Source organism: Corvus hawaiiensis, chromosome 5 (assembly GCF_020740725.1).
Source record: "Corvus hawaiiensis isolate bCorHaw1 chromosome 5, bCorHaw1.pri.cur, whole genome shotgun sequence".
Classification (NCBI taxonomy): Eukaryota; Metazoa; Chordata; class Aves; order Passeriformes; family Corvidae; genus Corvus; species Corvus hawaiiensis.
Window position 1 is genome coordinate 49,618,136 of NC_063217.1, and position 18,499 is coordinate 49,636,634.

The 18,499-nt window shown below is 40.2% G+C and overlaps 1 long non-coding RNA gene across 3 annotated transcripts in view; it reads right to left on the bottom strand.

Moving 5' to 3' along the window:
* Positions 1 to 18,499, bottom strand: part of LOC125326538 — a 109,434-nt gene that overhangs the window by 89,607 nt on the left and 1,328 nt on the right. The gene's annotated exons all lie outside the window — the stretch shown is intronic.

The window sequence follows — 18,499 nt, forward strand, 5'->3', positions numbered from 1 at the left end:
TACCTCATAAATAAAAATAGAAACAGCATAGCTATTCAAATGTCTCAGCAATATTGGTGAAGAGCCATCATTGCAACAAAGGCACTGAAGAAAGTCTCAAAAGGACTTGAATAAGTTGAAAAAGATTTGTTTTATCCATCCTGATCATTCTATTAGAAAATGGTAAAGCTGCATGAAAAGGGAACACATTACTGAGAAGAAAATATATTAGTCAATATTTGTAAGAAAGATGTCGGAAAAAGATTATTTTAAATAGCAGGGAAAAAAGAAAAAAAAATAAACACAAAAGTAGGCCTCCAGAAGAAAAAACGGTCTTCTTTCCCCAGGAGGATTAATAATTGACATGTAGCAGCTTCTGAGGCAGCCACTAAGCAGATGGATTGATAGGGTTATTCCCTGTCATATATTTACTAATGGAAAGTTCCCAGTATAAACATTAACGTAGTAAGAATTGTTTCATGCTCTTGAGATTTTTAGATCCATAAATATTTCTGGCAGCTTGGATAAGGGGACATAATTCTTTGGCCTTTGATTTATTTCATACTTTTAAAGCATGGTTTTTTCATCTCCCACAGAGCAGCACACCGAACGCACAGAGCCTGTTGCCTCTTGTCTGAGAACACTGGGCTGTCTCACTCCCTCACTGAAGAAACACAGTGCATGAAGATTTCCTGACTCTACTTGCCCATGCATTGTAAGAGCAGGATTTCCTATAATATCCTTGATTAGAGGGGGCTCAGCACTTGCACTAAATATATGTCTGTATTTTTATAGTGTTTACATTTTGCATTTCATCTCGTACACTAGATTTTTCTGTGTTGGTCTACAAACAGGTAAATATTATTCTTCTGTTATTTCCTCATATAGTAGTATTTCTATTTTATTTCTATTATACTAGATTTCAATTGAAAAATATGTTCTAAAACAGTACAAATTGCTTGTAGCTTTCAGGAAACCCATATTTCCAGGGGAAACGACAGTTTTTGCAAAATTCTGATCTCTTAGACATCCTCTTTCCTCATACATGTATATTGATCAAAAAACCCTAGAAATACTCTTCCTTTCATTAGTTAAAGTTTAATTCAGAAAGTATTTGATTATTTGCAAAATTAATATGGATCCTATTAAATGGGACACTTTCTAATGTCTCACCGAGCCCCCCGCCCCCCCAAAATGTATGGAGCGTGTTTCAAAACTCTAGCTCAAATAGCCCAATAGAAAAAAGAATGATCTAGCTCTTTAGCAAGAGAGGTCTTATAAATCTATGGATAACAGCCTCTACTTTGTCTCCAAGTCTCAGATGTATAAATAAAAACCACAAGCCTTTAGTCTATAATCTTATTGTTTTCCTTCTACTGCTGATAAAAATCCACTCTCTGTTCTCTCAGCCTTCATGATGCATCCATTTTTTCAATGATTAGGTTTTCTAAAATACTTCCTAATTCGTGGATTGTAATATTATAAAAAATCAAGCAAGGTGTGCAAGGGCAAGTTGCACTCTGTTAAACCAAATGTGTAAGAACACAAGATTCCCTCTTTTCCTAGGTGGTATCCATCTAGTCAAATATCTTGTACTTGATGGGGGACACTACAAGAGGCGCAGGAAGGAGAGATCCAACTCTTTCTGTTGGGGCACCCACAGCCTCCCAGTCTCTAGCAACTCATGTTGTGATAATGCCCCACGCTCGAGATGTCACCAGGACAAATGCCCATCTTCACTTTTTCCATTTGGCAAAAGACATCAGTTCCTTCCAACTCTCTTTGAAGCACAATTTCTTACTCATTGGATCACCCTCATGTGTCTCTCTTCTGTATTCTTTCTAACTGGACCCACAGGAGAAGACACATTAATGTTTTCTGAGCTGTGGGGAGTTAAGATGCAAATATCTCTAGTATTTTAGTAAAAATTGCATGTGCAGTGTTTTCTTCTGTTAAACTAAACGTGTTCTCTTATATGGCTTGGGGTTTTGCACAACAGGGTTCACAAAGCAGGAGTATTCTTAAGATAAGGTTGTCAAGTTTATTGTCAGAACAAGAAAGAGGCTCAGATTAAGCTATGAATAATTTATAGGTTTACAAATACCAGAATATAGATTAGGGTAAGATTTTTTTCCCTCCTTGCATCTAAGAAAGCATTGATTCATTCAATAAGGGGTTGTTACTCTGGTACTGATCCAACAGCTTCTTCCCCCTCTCTTTCATTCTTCAGCCCAGTGTTCTCAAAACAGACACTGCTGAGGGAAGTTCATACCCTGGAAGTTCAGTGTTTCATGTTTGGCCAAAGAAAAGTTAGGCTATTACAGTAAAACCTCTAGATAATTTGCTTTTTAATGATCTAACTTAATTGGACTCAGGGCTTCAGACAGGAACCAGCTTCAAAGTTGGTAAGAAAAGTAATCGCAGCACAATGGTGCTATTGACATATTTTTGCTTTCAAATACTTTTCATGAATGTAATAATGATGATTTGAAAGTTTATAGGGATTTGCTGTAATTACTGACTGAAAGCATGGAAGTAATGGTGAATCTGCAACCTTAGGAAAGTCAGGATGGCCCCCAGCAATGGGTAACTTAATTGCAAAACTGGGAAAATATGGGCAAACAAATAACTCCATTTCAAATTTTTGCATTTTACTGCTTTCAATTTTTCATACCAGTGTTGCATTAAATTAGGAACTTATGTACATAGTGCTTGGCTACTACTGAGGTGAATGTGTGCCTAACAGAGAGGTTTTGTGGTTGGAAATAATCCTTCTTAATAGACCAAGCTTTTTAATTTTGTTTGCTTGAATTTCAACCAGGCACTGAACTCATGGCATATTCAAATAACCTTTTTTTTCCAGTTCTGGGTTAGGTTCCTTTGGTTTGCTTCCTTCTACTGAAGAAGTAAATATAAAATTGGGATGAAAAAATACCAGGCACCTGTAAAACAAGGAATATTCAATTTTCACCTTTCCTGCACACTTCTTTGTTTTTCTAATAAGGTATTTCCCTTGATTTAAATGACGATATATATATATATATATATATATACATATATATATATATATATATATATATATAAATCTGGGACTGCAGCTCGATTTCTTTAAACCATTCAAATAAAAAAAAAAAGTATTATTTTCTTCATTTCTGCTTAGTGCTGGCTTGGACTCCCACTTAGACCTTCCCTTCTACTTCTGGCAATATGTACAGAACATGTGGCATTTTCTCACATTAATGGCTGGGTGGGAAAACTATCAGCCCTTGGTTTTTTGGCATTTTTTTAGGGAAGAAAAGGCACTAGTAAAACCTCTTTCATTAAGCCCCAAGTCAATATTTGTTCTGCTATAGGCACACTTTTAGGAGAATAATTTTATTTCTTTGATTTCCCTCTCTACTAGAGCATATCTAGTGGTCTAATATCCACTATCCACTGTATTACCTTTCCCATGTGTAAAATTCTTGCCGAGTGATAATCCCTTTCATTTCCTGCTTTTTAATGAATGGATTTTATATAACTGTTCATTAGCGTAATCGTTGTTGATTTTTCTTTTTCACTTCATTATTTCGCCAACAAAACTTTTGCCACAGCTACTTTGTTAGTAAAACAGAGGAAATTAATCTCAGCATCTGGGAAAACTGTTTGTAGGTGATCATAAACAAGGTGTATGGCACTCCTTACCTCAGAGTCCTTGCTTATGCTCACCCACAAACCAAGCTCAGGATGCCTGAGGATACATTTAGGGGATATTTAGCTGACATCTAGAGACATCAAGCTCTTTAATTTCTACAAGACACCTCTCTGACAAGACAGTCAGTTCACTCTAGTAGTGCTCTCTGATAATTCGATAGAAACGGACTGGGAGGAGGAGAGCTCTGCTTTTTGCTGCTAACGAGTTTCAGTAACTACCAGCTTAAATGAGAGCTGAAAGAGCAGTCTGAATTACTCCAGTGCTAACAACCTCAGTTACTCATTCCTTCCTAATTGATAGCCTTAGAAATTGCTTGAAAACTAGAAATAATTTGAGCATCAAGAAAGTACCATAAAGAAGCACTCTGTCTCCCTCAAGGCTCGTTACAATTTTCCCACTTGTTTTTGATTTACATATCAGTCACAGAGATGCTGGTGCTGATCTCCTGAGCAACTTCTGTGCAACTTCAGAAGAGTAAAAAAGGGATGGTAGGGCTGAAATAAAGGCAGACACTTCAAAGCCTGAATGTGAATAGATGGGAGACCAATAAGATGAGAATGTATAAGGATGTCTTTATGTTAAGAGATGCTTAAGCTTCTGTGACATATTTATTGTGCAGTTTGAATCTCCAGAATGAGCCTCTCATGGAGATGTCAAACCAGCAGCAGAAGCTCTATTAGAAGTTGTGGCTGTTTACTCTCTGTTGATAAAGGCCAGTCACAAATACCATGAATTTTACGTTGTTGCTCTTTCTAATCTCTAGTAGGGGATTTAAGAGTTTATAAATGGAATCTATTTATGCATTTCTAGCAAGGCTATTACAATGGAAAGCAGCAATAGAGTTCTATTTCCTGCTTTATTTCTATATTTTCTCTATTTTTCTCTCTATTATTTCAATTTCCACTGACTTATTCACTTCTTATTTATTCTGTGTAAGCATCATTTACACATGCAATGCTGTATCTTGACTTGGGTATCAGATGGCATCTGAATACATGCCAAACCTCTTCCACTGCCTCAAAAACGACAATTATTTAAAGCAAAGTTAACTTTTACCAGAATAACATAGGTATTAAAAAACGGAATAGATTAATTTCTAAAATTTCCTTGGGCACTTTGTTAATCAGGATTTTCATCAAAATAGGATGAGTAATTTAAAAGAACTTCCAGCCATTACAAGGGTATGGTTAACCCTATTCATGCTGACCACTGGGTAAAACATTGCATTTTAACTTTGAAGCCTGGTATTGGACAGAAGACTATCACAAAGGCAGCGTACAGAAAAAACACTTGTCTTATGAAAAACTTTACAGGATGTCATTATTATGGGTTTCTTCTCTGTAAGACTGCAGTGACAAAGAAGGGTAGCAGTGAAATTTTTAAAGACAGAAATACTGGAATAATCACCTTTGCCAATACAATTCTATGGGAGGGAGTGGGGAGGTGCTACATGAGGACTGTGAGAGTGGTGATGATGATGGAGGACAGGAGGTGTGGAGAGGAGGAATGGGTTTGAGTAGATCGAAAGAGATCACTAGTGACCTCAGAGGTGTGAGAGTGGGACTGGAAGGGGTCAGTGGAGACTTCAGCTTCCTGGAGAAAGAGAATGACAGTAAGTAAGGGTCAGAGAAGTCTGAAGAGCTCTGAGTGGATGAAGACAAGGTATCAGGGAACTGGAAGCTTGGCAAAGCAGAAAGACCTCATTGCCACTTTTTTCCTCCCCCCCTCACCATGCCTCTTCTTGGAATCCCTGTCTACTCTTCCTCTTCCCTAGACTCAAAAGCCACACATCCCAGTCATCCCCATCCCAGCATTTGTCCTCAATCACCCTCCAGGCCTGCAAGATGCAAGGGACCTGCTGCTTCCCTGCATCTGGGCCCTCCTTGATCTGCTGCACACTCTGGACTAGAGGGAAGGGATGGAGCAAGGCTGGTTTGCCAGATGGAGACAGGAGAATGTCTTTCTGCTGCTGTCATCCCCAAAGAAAAAGCTGTGACAGTGACATTTCTGCTGGGAAGGGCTAGTCCTGGTGCAGTTGCTGCTGCCCCACTCTTTGGCCCCTGCTTTAGCAGAAGCATCCAAAAAACATGAGAGCTTTGCAAGCAGGAGGTGGGATTGGCATAGGGAAAGAACAGTCTGTCACTGAATCCAACCATTCATGATCTATTAATGTCCACAGAAATCAGTAGCAGTTACTCCACATGTGGGGTAAGTGTAAGAATGGGAATACAAAAACCTGTCAACCCAAAATTATTTTTCTCTGCATGGTGCCTGTGCTTAGTGGGTTGAATATAATTAACAATTCCTGGGTATCTTCTACTATTTTATTTCCTGTATAGGAATGCCCAACCCAAAGAGACTTTTTGATGTTACTAAACTCCACTTTTCTGCTCCATGCTGAAATCTCTCTGCTCAAGCAAGGTCATTTCTGGCTGTGGAAAAACCTCACACTTCAGCATGGTTCAAAGAACTTACTGTGGCCCAGACTTAGGTATTCAGACGCTTACAGATGGAAACTGGCACAAAAGACTTCAAAGCCCCAGACTCCCACTGATTCACTGATACATTTTTAAATATCTCCAGATCAAAAAGACTAAATCCACCAAGGAACCTAGATCCTGCTTGCAAATTAAGATGTGTACTTTCAAAATTAAATTGCTAATAGAAATTTCAGAATTTTTAAGTAACTGCTTCCTTACCCCCAAGGTGCTTAAATTCTGCTGGTTTGCATCCATAACAGCCCCTCCAGGCCTCTTTCTATCTGGCACTCACAAAACTTTGGGCATGCCAAGGAGATCCAGATGTATTTACCAACTAAATATCCAAAATATCTCTTAGATTAGTTGTTCTCAGACTGCACATTACTCAGGCAAAAGAGAGGGGATGTGCACCTTCCACAATGGCACTCTCCTGAGGTGAACTAGTCCCCGTGGCATATGGGAAAAAACGGTTCAGTCCCTTCCCCTGCAGAGCTGGAATAGATGCTGAAGCTGCATTTGTCTTCACTCAAGTGAATACACAAACAGTGTTTTCCAGCCTGTGGCATTCTTTGGCTCCATGGTGATGCTGGGAAATCAACTGTCTGTCATGGCAATTTCTTCCTGATTTTTGGTTGACTTGGTGCCTCCTGGGATTTTCTTCTGCGTGCACAGTGTGGTTCCTACAGGTCACTGCTCTGTTTAAAGATTAGGCTTTGCAGTGCACATTACTGAGTTTTCCAAATCCCTTTCAGGCATTTTCCCAAGTGGCCAACTTTAGCACTTCAGCTTCCTTTGCCTTTCAACTCCCAGCTTGAAAGTTTCTCAGGCTATCTTCTCCCAGGACCACTTCTTGTGGGTGTGCTTGGCCCTCTCCTGACTATCAGGTGGAGGGGTTACCAGGGTTATCTGACAATCCTGACACAGAGACACTGGAAGCCACCTGCCTCTTTCTCCTAACCCCTTCCAAAGAGTGAGACACTCAGTGTGGGAAATAGAGCTTTGTAATAAGCCTCAGCATTCTGCCAGGGTAGGATTTAGGGTTTTCTCTTCAATACCTGTGGGATTTGTCTACGGCCTCTGGGAGCTGATAAACATTTTAACTGCTGCAGCTATGTCCAGCAGGGATGATAAGTCGAGGCATTCTGCTCCCTAAGCTCATAGCACAGCCAGTCAATAATGCAAGCCGAAATCAATGCCCCAGGTCATGAACAGAGCACACAACCTGCTAGCCTTTCAACTGTCTCTGCTGCAGGAGCAATTACCTCTGCAGAGAGAAAGGATGCGCAGCTGGGGAGGATAAACTTTCAAACTGCTCTAACATGCATTTGGAAAGCCTATAAATCTGAACCCCTAAACACAAATTCTCTGCCATGAAGAGTAACTGCAAGTGCCCAACAGAGGGTTGTTTTCTGTACTGCAGACTGCCAAGGGCAGACAGATCACTCAGTCTTTAAAGAGGGACAATCAAACCTTTCGACCTGTGGCTCAGTGCAGTTTGCTTAAAAGAAACTGACCCTGGTCACTGTTAGGAGCACTGAATGGGATAAAAATGTAGGGATTGCAATGCTCTCCTCAGGCACCCGTTCAGAGCCATGTGCCAGAGGCTGGGCACATATTTCCTTCAAGTCAACAAGTGCACAGCTGTCCCTTCTCTCATCTTCACTCTTTTGGGTCAGAACAACCGAACCACTGGCTCTGTAGTTGGATGAATGGCTTTTTGTTGCTCTGGTCAAGACATAAGCCTTGACCATTTCTGTCTAGATGAGGAATTCTGCTTTGGAAACATTTTCAGAACAAAGTGAGTTAATTGAGCTATCTAACTGCATTTGACATCATGAAATCTGAGTTTTCGTATCAATTACAAATGTTTTGTTCTCTGCATGTGATGCCTATATAGGTGGACATATATTTATAAAAATGCTTTGTGAAATCCTGACATATCCCTTAAAGTAGTTTAACATCTCGTATTGGGATGTAAAGGTCCTCTGTAAGCAGTGAGGTCCTCTGACAGCAGTGATCAATGACATGTTAAGTTGTAGTCCCTGCTGTTACAGGCCTGAAATAAAAGGGTTAACATTGTGCAGGATCGCCAAGAATTTTAATTTCCTTTGGGATAAGGCCCAAACAAACTGTTCTTTAATGTGCTCCACACAATCTAATACAATATCAAAATTTTTACTTCGGTGCCTGTTCAATAAATTAGAAATATCAGTGCTTCAAAGGTTGCTTCATAGCTATAAAATATTAAAAAAAGTGTGGACTTGAATAGTGACTTTAAAAGAATATTATAAAGAATAATAGAGGAGAGGTGTTATTCAAGCACCAGTTCTATTATTTTACAGCTACAGTATAATTCTCATATCCAAGTGCACACAGAACAAACACACTGCGATTCCGTACGTAACAAACTCTTCCTGGTATATGTTTAGGAAATCTGGGTTCATTTACGTTGTTTGAATTTCTTTTTATATATTATTAGTTGTACTGTCAGACAAATTTCATTCTTGATTTCCCCTGAAATCACTTGTTTCTTTTGGGGTTTTATCACATCTTTGTGCAGTCTTGTTTTCAAAAGGGCACCACTGTCTCCTGACTTGTCTTTCCTGGTACATAAAGCATTTTTGTGATGAAAGACCTAATAAATGAATTGCATGACAAAGTTAAACCAGGGGCACTCCACCCTCAATACAGATTAGTATGGAGGCAATTACAATGTTACTCTTAACAGTGGTAATTTATTTGATTTGGTTTTTTCTTGTGTGCAAAAATCAACAAAGCTATTATCATTTTTCTGAGATTAATTTTGATCTTAATTTGAACCATTCTTCTCAGACACCATGAAGTGCAATAAACACTTCTGATAACTTGCCCAGTCTGGGGGAATTGCTTCTGTCTCCATTTAGATATTGATCACCTCCATATAACAAAGAAGTATAATGTACTGCCAAATACCTCAGTTTATGAAAGAGATAAAAATGGCCTTGCTGAGTCCCTAAGGGCAAGCCTAACCTCCAATAAACATAATGTTTCCCAAAAGACAAGAACAAACATAACAAAATCACATCCCACCTATTTCACTGCTGGTAGCTTGAGCTGAGTTTGAGCCTGTTTCAAATGTCCATGTTCATAGACATTTCTTGAGGAGGGATGAGATGCAAGTCTGGGGCAGGTCTGCTACTGTAAATGAAGAAAACCTCTGCTACCAGTATTTGCCTCAGTGTCTGTCTCCATTAGTAGCCATCACCACTGTTGAAACAAACTACAGTTACTACTGTCTTCAATGGAAACAGGGCAGCTGGGAGGATGACCCTTGTAAAGGAAGAGTTGTACAACAGGGGGTAAGGGGTTATCCCTAAGCTGTGGCTTACAAGTGCTCAGTGTCCAGGAACAAAGTGGAATTCACCTCCACTGATAGCCTGAGGAGCAGTCAGGAGTCCTCCAAAGGAGGACCAGTGCACTGCATGGCAGTTTATTTTGCAGCTGATGCCAAAGGCATCCTGAAAGAAGAATCTGGGATATAGCCCAGCTGAATGGTTAATGCCTCTCAAACTGCACACGGGAGAACTCCTGCCCAGAAGCAGCTGAGTGTAGCATTAGTAGATTGGCAGTTTTCCTGGGCTATTGAATAGGGGCCATTCCACGCTCATTTGTGCAAGGTAAGTAACTTCTTTTGGAGTCCTGTTCAGGTTACAAACATAGAGGGGTCTTGAATCAGAAGAGTACCTGAACATAAAAGATTAAAGTAATTCTTAGTCAGGACAGTGTTTCCTGTGTTCTAAGTAGACACCAAACAGGTCTATTTTCTTCAACTGGTTTAAGTCTATGATGCACAGTATTGCCAATCCCATCTTCAAAATTCATGCAGTTGGAAAAACATCACAGTTGTTTAAAAGTCACAAGACTTTAAGCCTTGCATTTTTATTTACTTCCTATTTTATTCTTTAGGCTACATTTCTGAAGCAGCTTCAAACCTTTGCTTGAGATCAGAAGGACTCAGAATGTACTCAGAAATGTACATTCCTTTGCAATGTGTTGCTGGTAGCATTTGGAACTTGAAGAGAAAGCATTAACAGTTGTGATACTTGCAATAACATTACAAGAATTGGCAAAGCTGCCTCTGCCTCTGTCTAAATTTCAACTTTCCCTATTTCAAGTTTTTCAGCCTAAAAGCAAAAAGAACTGGAAAAAAAAGACATAATCATTTCACGGGTGTGGATGTGTTCAATCTACGTTATAGATTTTGCTTCTGAACACTCTCAGCAACCACAGCTGGCTTGGCTAATGGTCCTTTATAATAGAACTACTTATTCTCCTTCCCATATCCACAAAAGCTATTTTAGATGTATCTTTTCTTTCTTTTTACAAGATGCACTGAGTGTATTACCTTTTAAGAGAAGTAGATCAGCCGAAAACAGGTACATCATGTCATGGCTCATGTAAAAAAAACCTATGCTTTTTGAAGAAGCCTGTATATTCCTTCAGTCATCTGAAGTTAAAGCAAGAATGATAAAAGACAGTTTCAGTAGAGGAGAAGACAAAAAAATCAAAGGAAAGAACACAGGTTGACTGTACAATGGATATATATATTGACAGACTTAGAAAATTTGGGCTCAGGATTCACACAGAGAGAAAAGGAGGGAGAATCCATCTGATTGTAAGAATAATACAGTTTTATTGATCATTCCTTAGGATTCAAGCTGTGATTTCCACTCTGGACTGAATCAAGATCAGATAGGGAACAGGGAGATGTAAGAAAATTGCTGATGTCTTGTACGACCTACTGGGTTTATGAGCCCAAGAGCCAGCTACCTCCCTCGTGTAGTGTTAACGTCAAGGATGTAAAAGCACATGCTCTTGGCAGCTTCCTAAGGCACTCTGCCAGCACTGATGGGGAGAAAGCTGGAGAATGCTCACAAAGTGTGTGATGGGGAGATGTTCCCCAATCGACTTCAGTAAGCTAACTCAGGTCTCTGCAATGATGGCTTGAGGGATGCAGCCAGTGCTATGGATACTGTCAGTCATACCCAAGAATCTGAAGGATATTGAGCCTTCAAAGGTGATTTAAATACTGGATGTTGCTGAATTTCCTCTGGGGGATACCAAAATCGGTATTTTTCAGTGCTGGTCCCAGGGGTATCTGTAAGCAAAGAATGTGAGGGATAAACATTTTGGCTTCTACAGCACTAGAGGTGCTGCTATTCTGCCTGTGGATTTGCTCCTGGACAGCTTAACTGTATTCTCTCTCATGTTTCATGGCAATGCCATGATTTATTTGGAATCGTGACAGAGGAAGATTTATGGTTATATTTCCGGAACATGCAGTGCAGAAAAAGCACTGAAAGCAAATCGGAGGAGTTGAGCTGTGCATCTCAGCAGCCTTTAGTCAGTCCCTCGTGAAGCTGAAAACAGGCACAGAGAACAGCTGCAGTTGCTCCAGCTGAATTCACTGCGAGATGTAGGGAGTGCTGTGGGAGGGGGGAGAGGTCTTTAAACTGGTTTTAGAGAATACTGGCTTTCAAATTTTGATTCCTTGTTACATGCTGGGTAGTGATGCCTCCGTGCTAGCAGTGGGAAACATCAAGCAGCTGAAATCAATCAGACGTGATCAGAATTATGATTTGATTGTCCAAGGACAGTGCCAGCAATGCATTATAAGAACACATCAAACAAGAAAACAAAAACGTTCATACCTTGAGTGATTGCTCCTCAACAATCTCCAGCTCACTTGATCCCAGATTTCAACTAACACATCCTGATGTACCCTCTAAATACCTGCTAAATTTCACAGTGCTTGAAATAAGCAGTGGATTTTTGAGCACATTGAAACAGAAACAAATTCCCATCTTTAATTACAGCAATTTTTTTCTCTCCTGTGTGTGGCTACAACAGACCAAGTTAAGGCTGCTGCAAGCAACAGAAGATTAAACTTAAAAGCAGTAATAATAATAATAACTGATAATAACTGATTTTGGTCCTTACTCTTGCTGTTATATGTAGGGATATATAGAATGTAAATTACATGAAGACCAAATTGTCATCCATTAATTCAAAAGCCAGTTAATTAGCCTGTGAGATTTTTCCCCCTCCAATAAGCTATTTGCTCTCCTACTTTCCAGGGGTAAAAAAAAAAAAAAAAAAAAAGAAGAATAAAAAATAGACCCCTCACCTACTATTTCAACCTTTTTCTCAAATACAGCACATTTCCAGGGGATGTGATTCGCTTGTCTTCTCTCAGCATTGTGATACAGTAAAGTGGTATCAAAACTGCAACTGATAATTGCCTCAAGAGGTTGTGATAACTGATGAATATAAATAAGTACTCAAGCCTCCCTTGGAATGGTTAGCAACATAGAAAATAAATATTTTTTCAGTATTTTCTCCAACACAAAGTCACCCTCTGGTGAGGGGTTGTGGAGAGCTCTTTGGCATTTTCAGCCTTTTCTGTGAGCTGGGAGAGGGAATGACAAGAAATAGGTAAAAGTGAAGAAACGCTCTGCTGTGTGGGGTGTTTGGAACAAGGTGGACGGGGAAAGACAAAAAAGTTGTAGCTGAAAAGGCTGCGTGAGGAGAAGGCAGTGTTTGATACTTACGGAAACTTAGAAGTCCCAGGGTATCTCTGCTGAATGGGATGAGTTAGCAGAGGGGTTATACAGCCTCCAGGACTTTTGGTTTTCCTTTATGTAGGCCCAGCTTAATACCTTTATTCGAGCAACTCCTCATTCCTGAGAAAAACTGTTTGCTCACCATGCAAAGTACAACAGTAACACCATCAGAAAACCTGGGAAAAATACTCAGCTGCAGAAACTGGACTCTCATCCAGAAATTTTAATGATTGTAGCAGAACAAAGCCCTAAAAATATGTTCATTAAAAACAATTCTCTTTGTGCCTGCCTTACTTATTCTCTTCAATCAACATCTTATTTGACTGAATTTACATAATTTTTAAATTCTATACATTTATACAGAAGACCCATAGCTATTTGAAAACATCTGTTCACCTCCTTTCATTTTTGCAAAACCCCCATATTTTCCTTAATTCTACTGAAAAAAATGCCATGGTCAAACTACAAAAAAATATCCCTGCCATTGATAATTACCACACAGTTGTTCCAGCTGATGAATTCTGCACCCTTGACTGCCTACTGAGATGCAATCAAAATTAAATGGGTGGAAATAACTCTGTAGTGGCAGGTTTAAGCTCTAGCAAAGGAGCACAGGGTCTTATTTTCATGACAACATAGAAAATTGCCTTCTGGGTCAAACTAATAATCCATTTCATCTCCAGAAGTGGCAATAGGACATGTTGTTTGGAGACAACTCATGATCCTGTCTCTCTGCAGTCCGTCCCCCTCATATTCCTCCACTACCCTCCAGTGCACTAAAGATGCCAGGGAGTATGTTCCTACCTCTTCATTTTAGTGTCCCTTTATGGATCTGCTGCTGTGAAATTTGTCTGCTTTCACCTTTTTAACTTGCTGGTTTCGGTGGAGCTCCACAGCCTTCTGTGACAGCAGATTTCAGAAGGGAGAGCGGGTAGCAGTATTCAAAATAGGATTTTCTTTTGCAGGTTTTAAACTGCTCTCCAACAGTTTCAGTGAGTGCCCAGAGGACACCACAAGACTTGGGAAACAGCAGTTCTGTATTTACTTTACACACTGCCTCCAAGATTTTATAAACCTTAACCATATCCCACTCAGCCTGAGGGAGGAATAAGATCATAAAAAGTCCCAGCCCTCTGATTCCCTGTAAAGGCAGCTGCTCCATCCCTTTAAACATCTTAGTTGCTTTTCCCTGCATTATCTTGAATTTCTATATGTCCTTCTTAAAATGTGTAAATAGGACTGTACAGAATGTTCAAGATGTGAATGCACCAAGATTTCATATCTTCTTGTTTGCTCTCACCATCTTTTCTGAGAACACCCGAAATTTTTGTTGGCATTTTTGGCTGCTGTTGCATGTTGAGCAGATGAGTTCAGAGACCCTCAGGTCTCTTTCCTGAGCTCCAGCTGCCAGGTTTCAGTTCAGCACTGTGTAAGCATGGCTAGATTATTCTCCCTAGATGCACTATATATCTAGGCAGGAACTCATCTGCCACTTCTTTCTGCATTCACTCAGCTGTGTATCATCTCTCTAGAGCTCATTTCTATGTGTGACTGTGTCATGTGACTCCCTGCAGGAGCTCAGTATCATCTGTGAACTGGGACATACTCCTGTATCCCTTCCTTCCACAGGTCACTGATGAAGATCTTAAATAAGACTAATTCCCTAAGATACTCTACTGCTTACTCTTTATCCTGGAAAGTGACAAAGACTCTGTAGGCAGCTTTCAAATCACAGGCACCAGTCCTACAGCAGTTTCATTGCTTTAGTAGCTTTCTGCCAGGCATCTTATCATGGGTTTGTTGAAAACCCAATAAAATATATTTTTGATATATACAAGGTAACTTGCAGAACTTCAGAAAGCTTCAAAGCAGGATTTCCCCTTACAGGATTTACTTAGTGCAGTGAAAGCCACCACTTGTATACAGAAACGGTATTAAATCCTGCACTAATCCAAGTGTTGGCTGCCAGAAGCTGTTTCTGAGCAGCGAGAAGATGAGAGGGCTGGCTTCTTTTTATATTGACTTCATCCTTTGAATGTCTACCTAGGGTGGAAAAGCTTAGACCACAACTGCCTGAGGGAAGAGATGCTACAAAATTTGCAATAAATTAAAAGAGATCTGCTTTGGATAGACCAAAACAAAATCCAGTGTCTGCAGGAGCCTTCTCAGTGTGGAAACCTCCTCTGCTACAGGCTCCAAGCTAGCTAGCTGGTAAAGAGCTCCAATTTTCAACAACAGCCACAAATCAATGTCATAGTTTCCAAAAGAGCAGGTAAGTGTTGAGTGGATAACTCTGTCCCCTGACTCTGAATATCTAAAAAACAGAAGAATTAAAGGCTTCCCCTTGCAGAGCTTCTGGGTTGGCCCCTCTGGAGCTACTTCTGCAATCCCAGATCCTCATACATTTAGTTTCACTGGTCCCTTTTTGACTAGTTTTCTGCAGAAGAAGAGGCCGTTCGTGAAAAGCAGACAGCACGGTAGCTGTCAGCCACAATAGGGAGTCTGGATCTTGACACTTTTCCCTTAGACTCAGTGCCTTTTCTAAGCTGCAGGGCTTGCAGTGAAGTACTGCTTAACACCAAAGTCAAGGCCTCTTTCCTTAAACAAATGTGGATAGCAGAATCCAAGCCCTGACTTTAAATTGGCCTTTTTTACACCACCATCCCAGTACTTTCTAAACTATAACACATGTATATGGTATAAACTTTTGGGTAAAAAATGTGGATTAGCTTTGGAATCAATTAATAGCCCACCAGCGTAGGACTGGCAGATTCACTTATACAACATCAGAAGTTATTACTCAAGCAGAATTAAGCTTACCTGGGATTAGAAAAATAGTAATAACCTAAAGACTGCTGCATAATCACATAAGCCTGATATTTAAGTATACAACTTTTTTTCTCCCCTTCATTAACCTTGGTATTATTTATTAATTTCCTGATACATTAAAGTTTTACTAATATAAACACTCTTCAGTATAAATGGATATATTTGACAGAAAGACAGATTTTTTTTTATTTATATCCATAAATTGACGATTGTATTTGGCATGGGAATTATTTTAAAATAATGTTTAATATTATAGTACACTATACCTCTGCAGTCATATCTATAAATTTGTGATAGAGTATTACTGCACTGTTCTTCTGAGTTTACCAGAAAAAAGTCAGAGAACTGGGTGTGTCATTTATATTATTTTTTAACTAGGAATATTCTTACTCCTTCATTGTGTAAAAGTTCACAAAGAAGCCTAAACAAAAAGGGATTAAGTATTTCTCACTAGCAAATATTAGTACTTTAAAACAACATCGCAATAGCAAAACTATTGTAGGTTTCCTTAAGAGTCAAAATAAATTGTACATGTCCAAATAAAGATGGTACTGGAGATGCACGTGCCTACTGCATTTGGTAACAAGGGGAGATGTGATGGCTTGTGGGTGCTGTGAGCCACTGCTGTAGCAAGGGCTTGAAACCTTGAATTACTCTGCTGTCATAGGTTAGCAAGCATAGTCCCGGAAGGGACGTCCTTGCTAAGGGGTGCTTACAGTTTCCTCTGGGAACTGATAGAACCTATCAGCTGGCCAGTTTGAATATGGACAATTCTCTAAGCCACTTAAAGTTGTGATCACCTCTGTGATCCACATTTAAGAATAGGCAAACTCCCCCTCCAAGCTCTCTCTCGTTTCCGGCGCTGGGACAGGTGGCTGCGGGCCCCGTGTGGGGGCCAGCGGGCCCGGCCAGGCCCTGCTTGGGCCAGGCCAGGCTGGGCCATGGCCGTCCTGGAGCCGATGGACCTGTTCCAGCCATGGAACCCCCCCCACTGCCTTGCCGTGGGCAGCCGGAGCGGCTCGGCTCTCTCCCCTCTCCACTGCGATAAGAAAAATTCAACATTCCAGCTGCAAAGCTGCAAGGCCGAGGTGAGATTAACCCTTTTACTGCTGTGAAGAGCTGAAAACCTGAGGGAAGAGAGAGAGGAGATGCTTAAAGCTGAAATTCTGTTGTGAAGCTATGATATATCAGAGTATCCCGTTGTAATTCCATGAAGATATGGGGGGTGGAGTGTTCAACTCGTGAGCAAAAGCACCTGCGCTGAGATAGGCAGATGCTGACGCAGCTGTAATTTCATGAGAAGTTTGGACAGGGAGAGATGAACCAGATGAGGACTTTTGCTCCAAACGGGAAAGGAGAAAACCTCAGTCCCTAGAGATGCTCCCAGAGATAGTCCTAATGATGAAGATGATGAAGACCCTTTGCTCCCAGGGAAGGAGAAGGGCCTCTGTTTTTGTTTCTGAACGGCTCAACCTTAAAATTGTACCCCAAAAACTTCAAGAGTGGACCCTCGAAAGCAGTTGCGGGAAAAGCTGCAAGTCGGGGGAAAGGACTCACACGCAGGCAGAGACACTCCTCTTCCTGAATGGACTGAACAATATTTGGAAGTGGGCGGCTGTCTCGTTGTGATAATGTTTTCATAGCACGAGCAAGAAGAGACTTCTCTTTCTAAATGGACTGAACAAGGTTATTATGGAAGTGGTAACAGACTGAACATCTTAAGGGTTCTCTTTTCACATTGTCAGCGGGAGAAGGGAGGAAGGTGGGGGGAGGAGGAGAGTTCTGAAGGTGGTATAATTTTTTTTTCTTCTTTTAGGTCTGTTAATAAACTTCTTTATATTCTTTCAAGTTTGGTGCCTGTTTTGCATTTCTCCTAATTCTTATCTCACAGCAGATAAACAGTAATGAGTATTTTGGACCAAACCACTACACTAAATTGGTGTTTCCGCCCGGTTACAAACCGAACCCGCGACATCTGCCTAAAGAGAAGTTTGAGTGTGGTGAAGCCCTTCTGTTTTCAAGCTCATGGATTTACTGCCTTGTATTGTAAAGTATCTGTGCAAAAGAATATTTGATACTCAGGTTTCTTTACAAAGATAACGTTTTCAGTGCAATGAAGGTAAGGAGGAGATATATAAGGTATGTTTAAGCGAAGAAATGTCGGGATTTCTACAAGGAGCAGGTTCATGCTTAGTCATGCTAATACTTAGGTGCACGGCATAAGATACAATGTTATGGAGAAAAAATTTTGTTCAGTGCTTCTGCCTGTTGTCTCTGACAAGGCAGATCAGTTAACTATTGACTTTTTCATTGGTATCATTTCTTTAAAATGTCATAAGGTGGTAGAAAATCTAACATTTACACAGGAGTTCATCATAATTCCTCTGTTAATTATATTCACTACTTTCCCACTATGTAGGCCACATACATTTGCACTGTGAAGAACAGAACTGTAGCATTGAAATCATACAAAACTACTTGGTAATTAATCTTTGCTGAGGGGAGAAACGAGATGATAAAGAAACAATGGGCTAAATTTCACTCTCAAATTTAGTAGAGACAGAAGACACAGATAAAGAAGATGTCTCTTTTCACACACAGATGTTAACAGCATTTTCTTCTGTTTTGGTGGTGAACAAAAGTTGCTATTAAGAGAGACAAGAGTGCATCTGATACTCTCAGGAGGAGAGGTTAATAGCAAAAACAGCTATGTACAGATGTTTGATGGTGACACCATGCTGGGAGGAAGGTTATAGGAATGAAAGAAGATAGAAATGTATGAGAGTGTCCTGTGTTCTGACTGGCAGGAATCAATGCTGGAGGAAAGCCAGAATCACAGGGAAGACTTCAGAATAGAGGTGGAGGGTGAACTGGTGAGAGCCGCAAACTAGATTTTTTGTACCTAATAGAGAAGC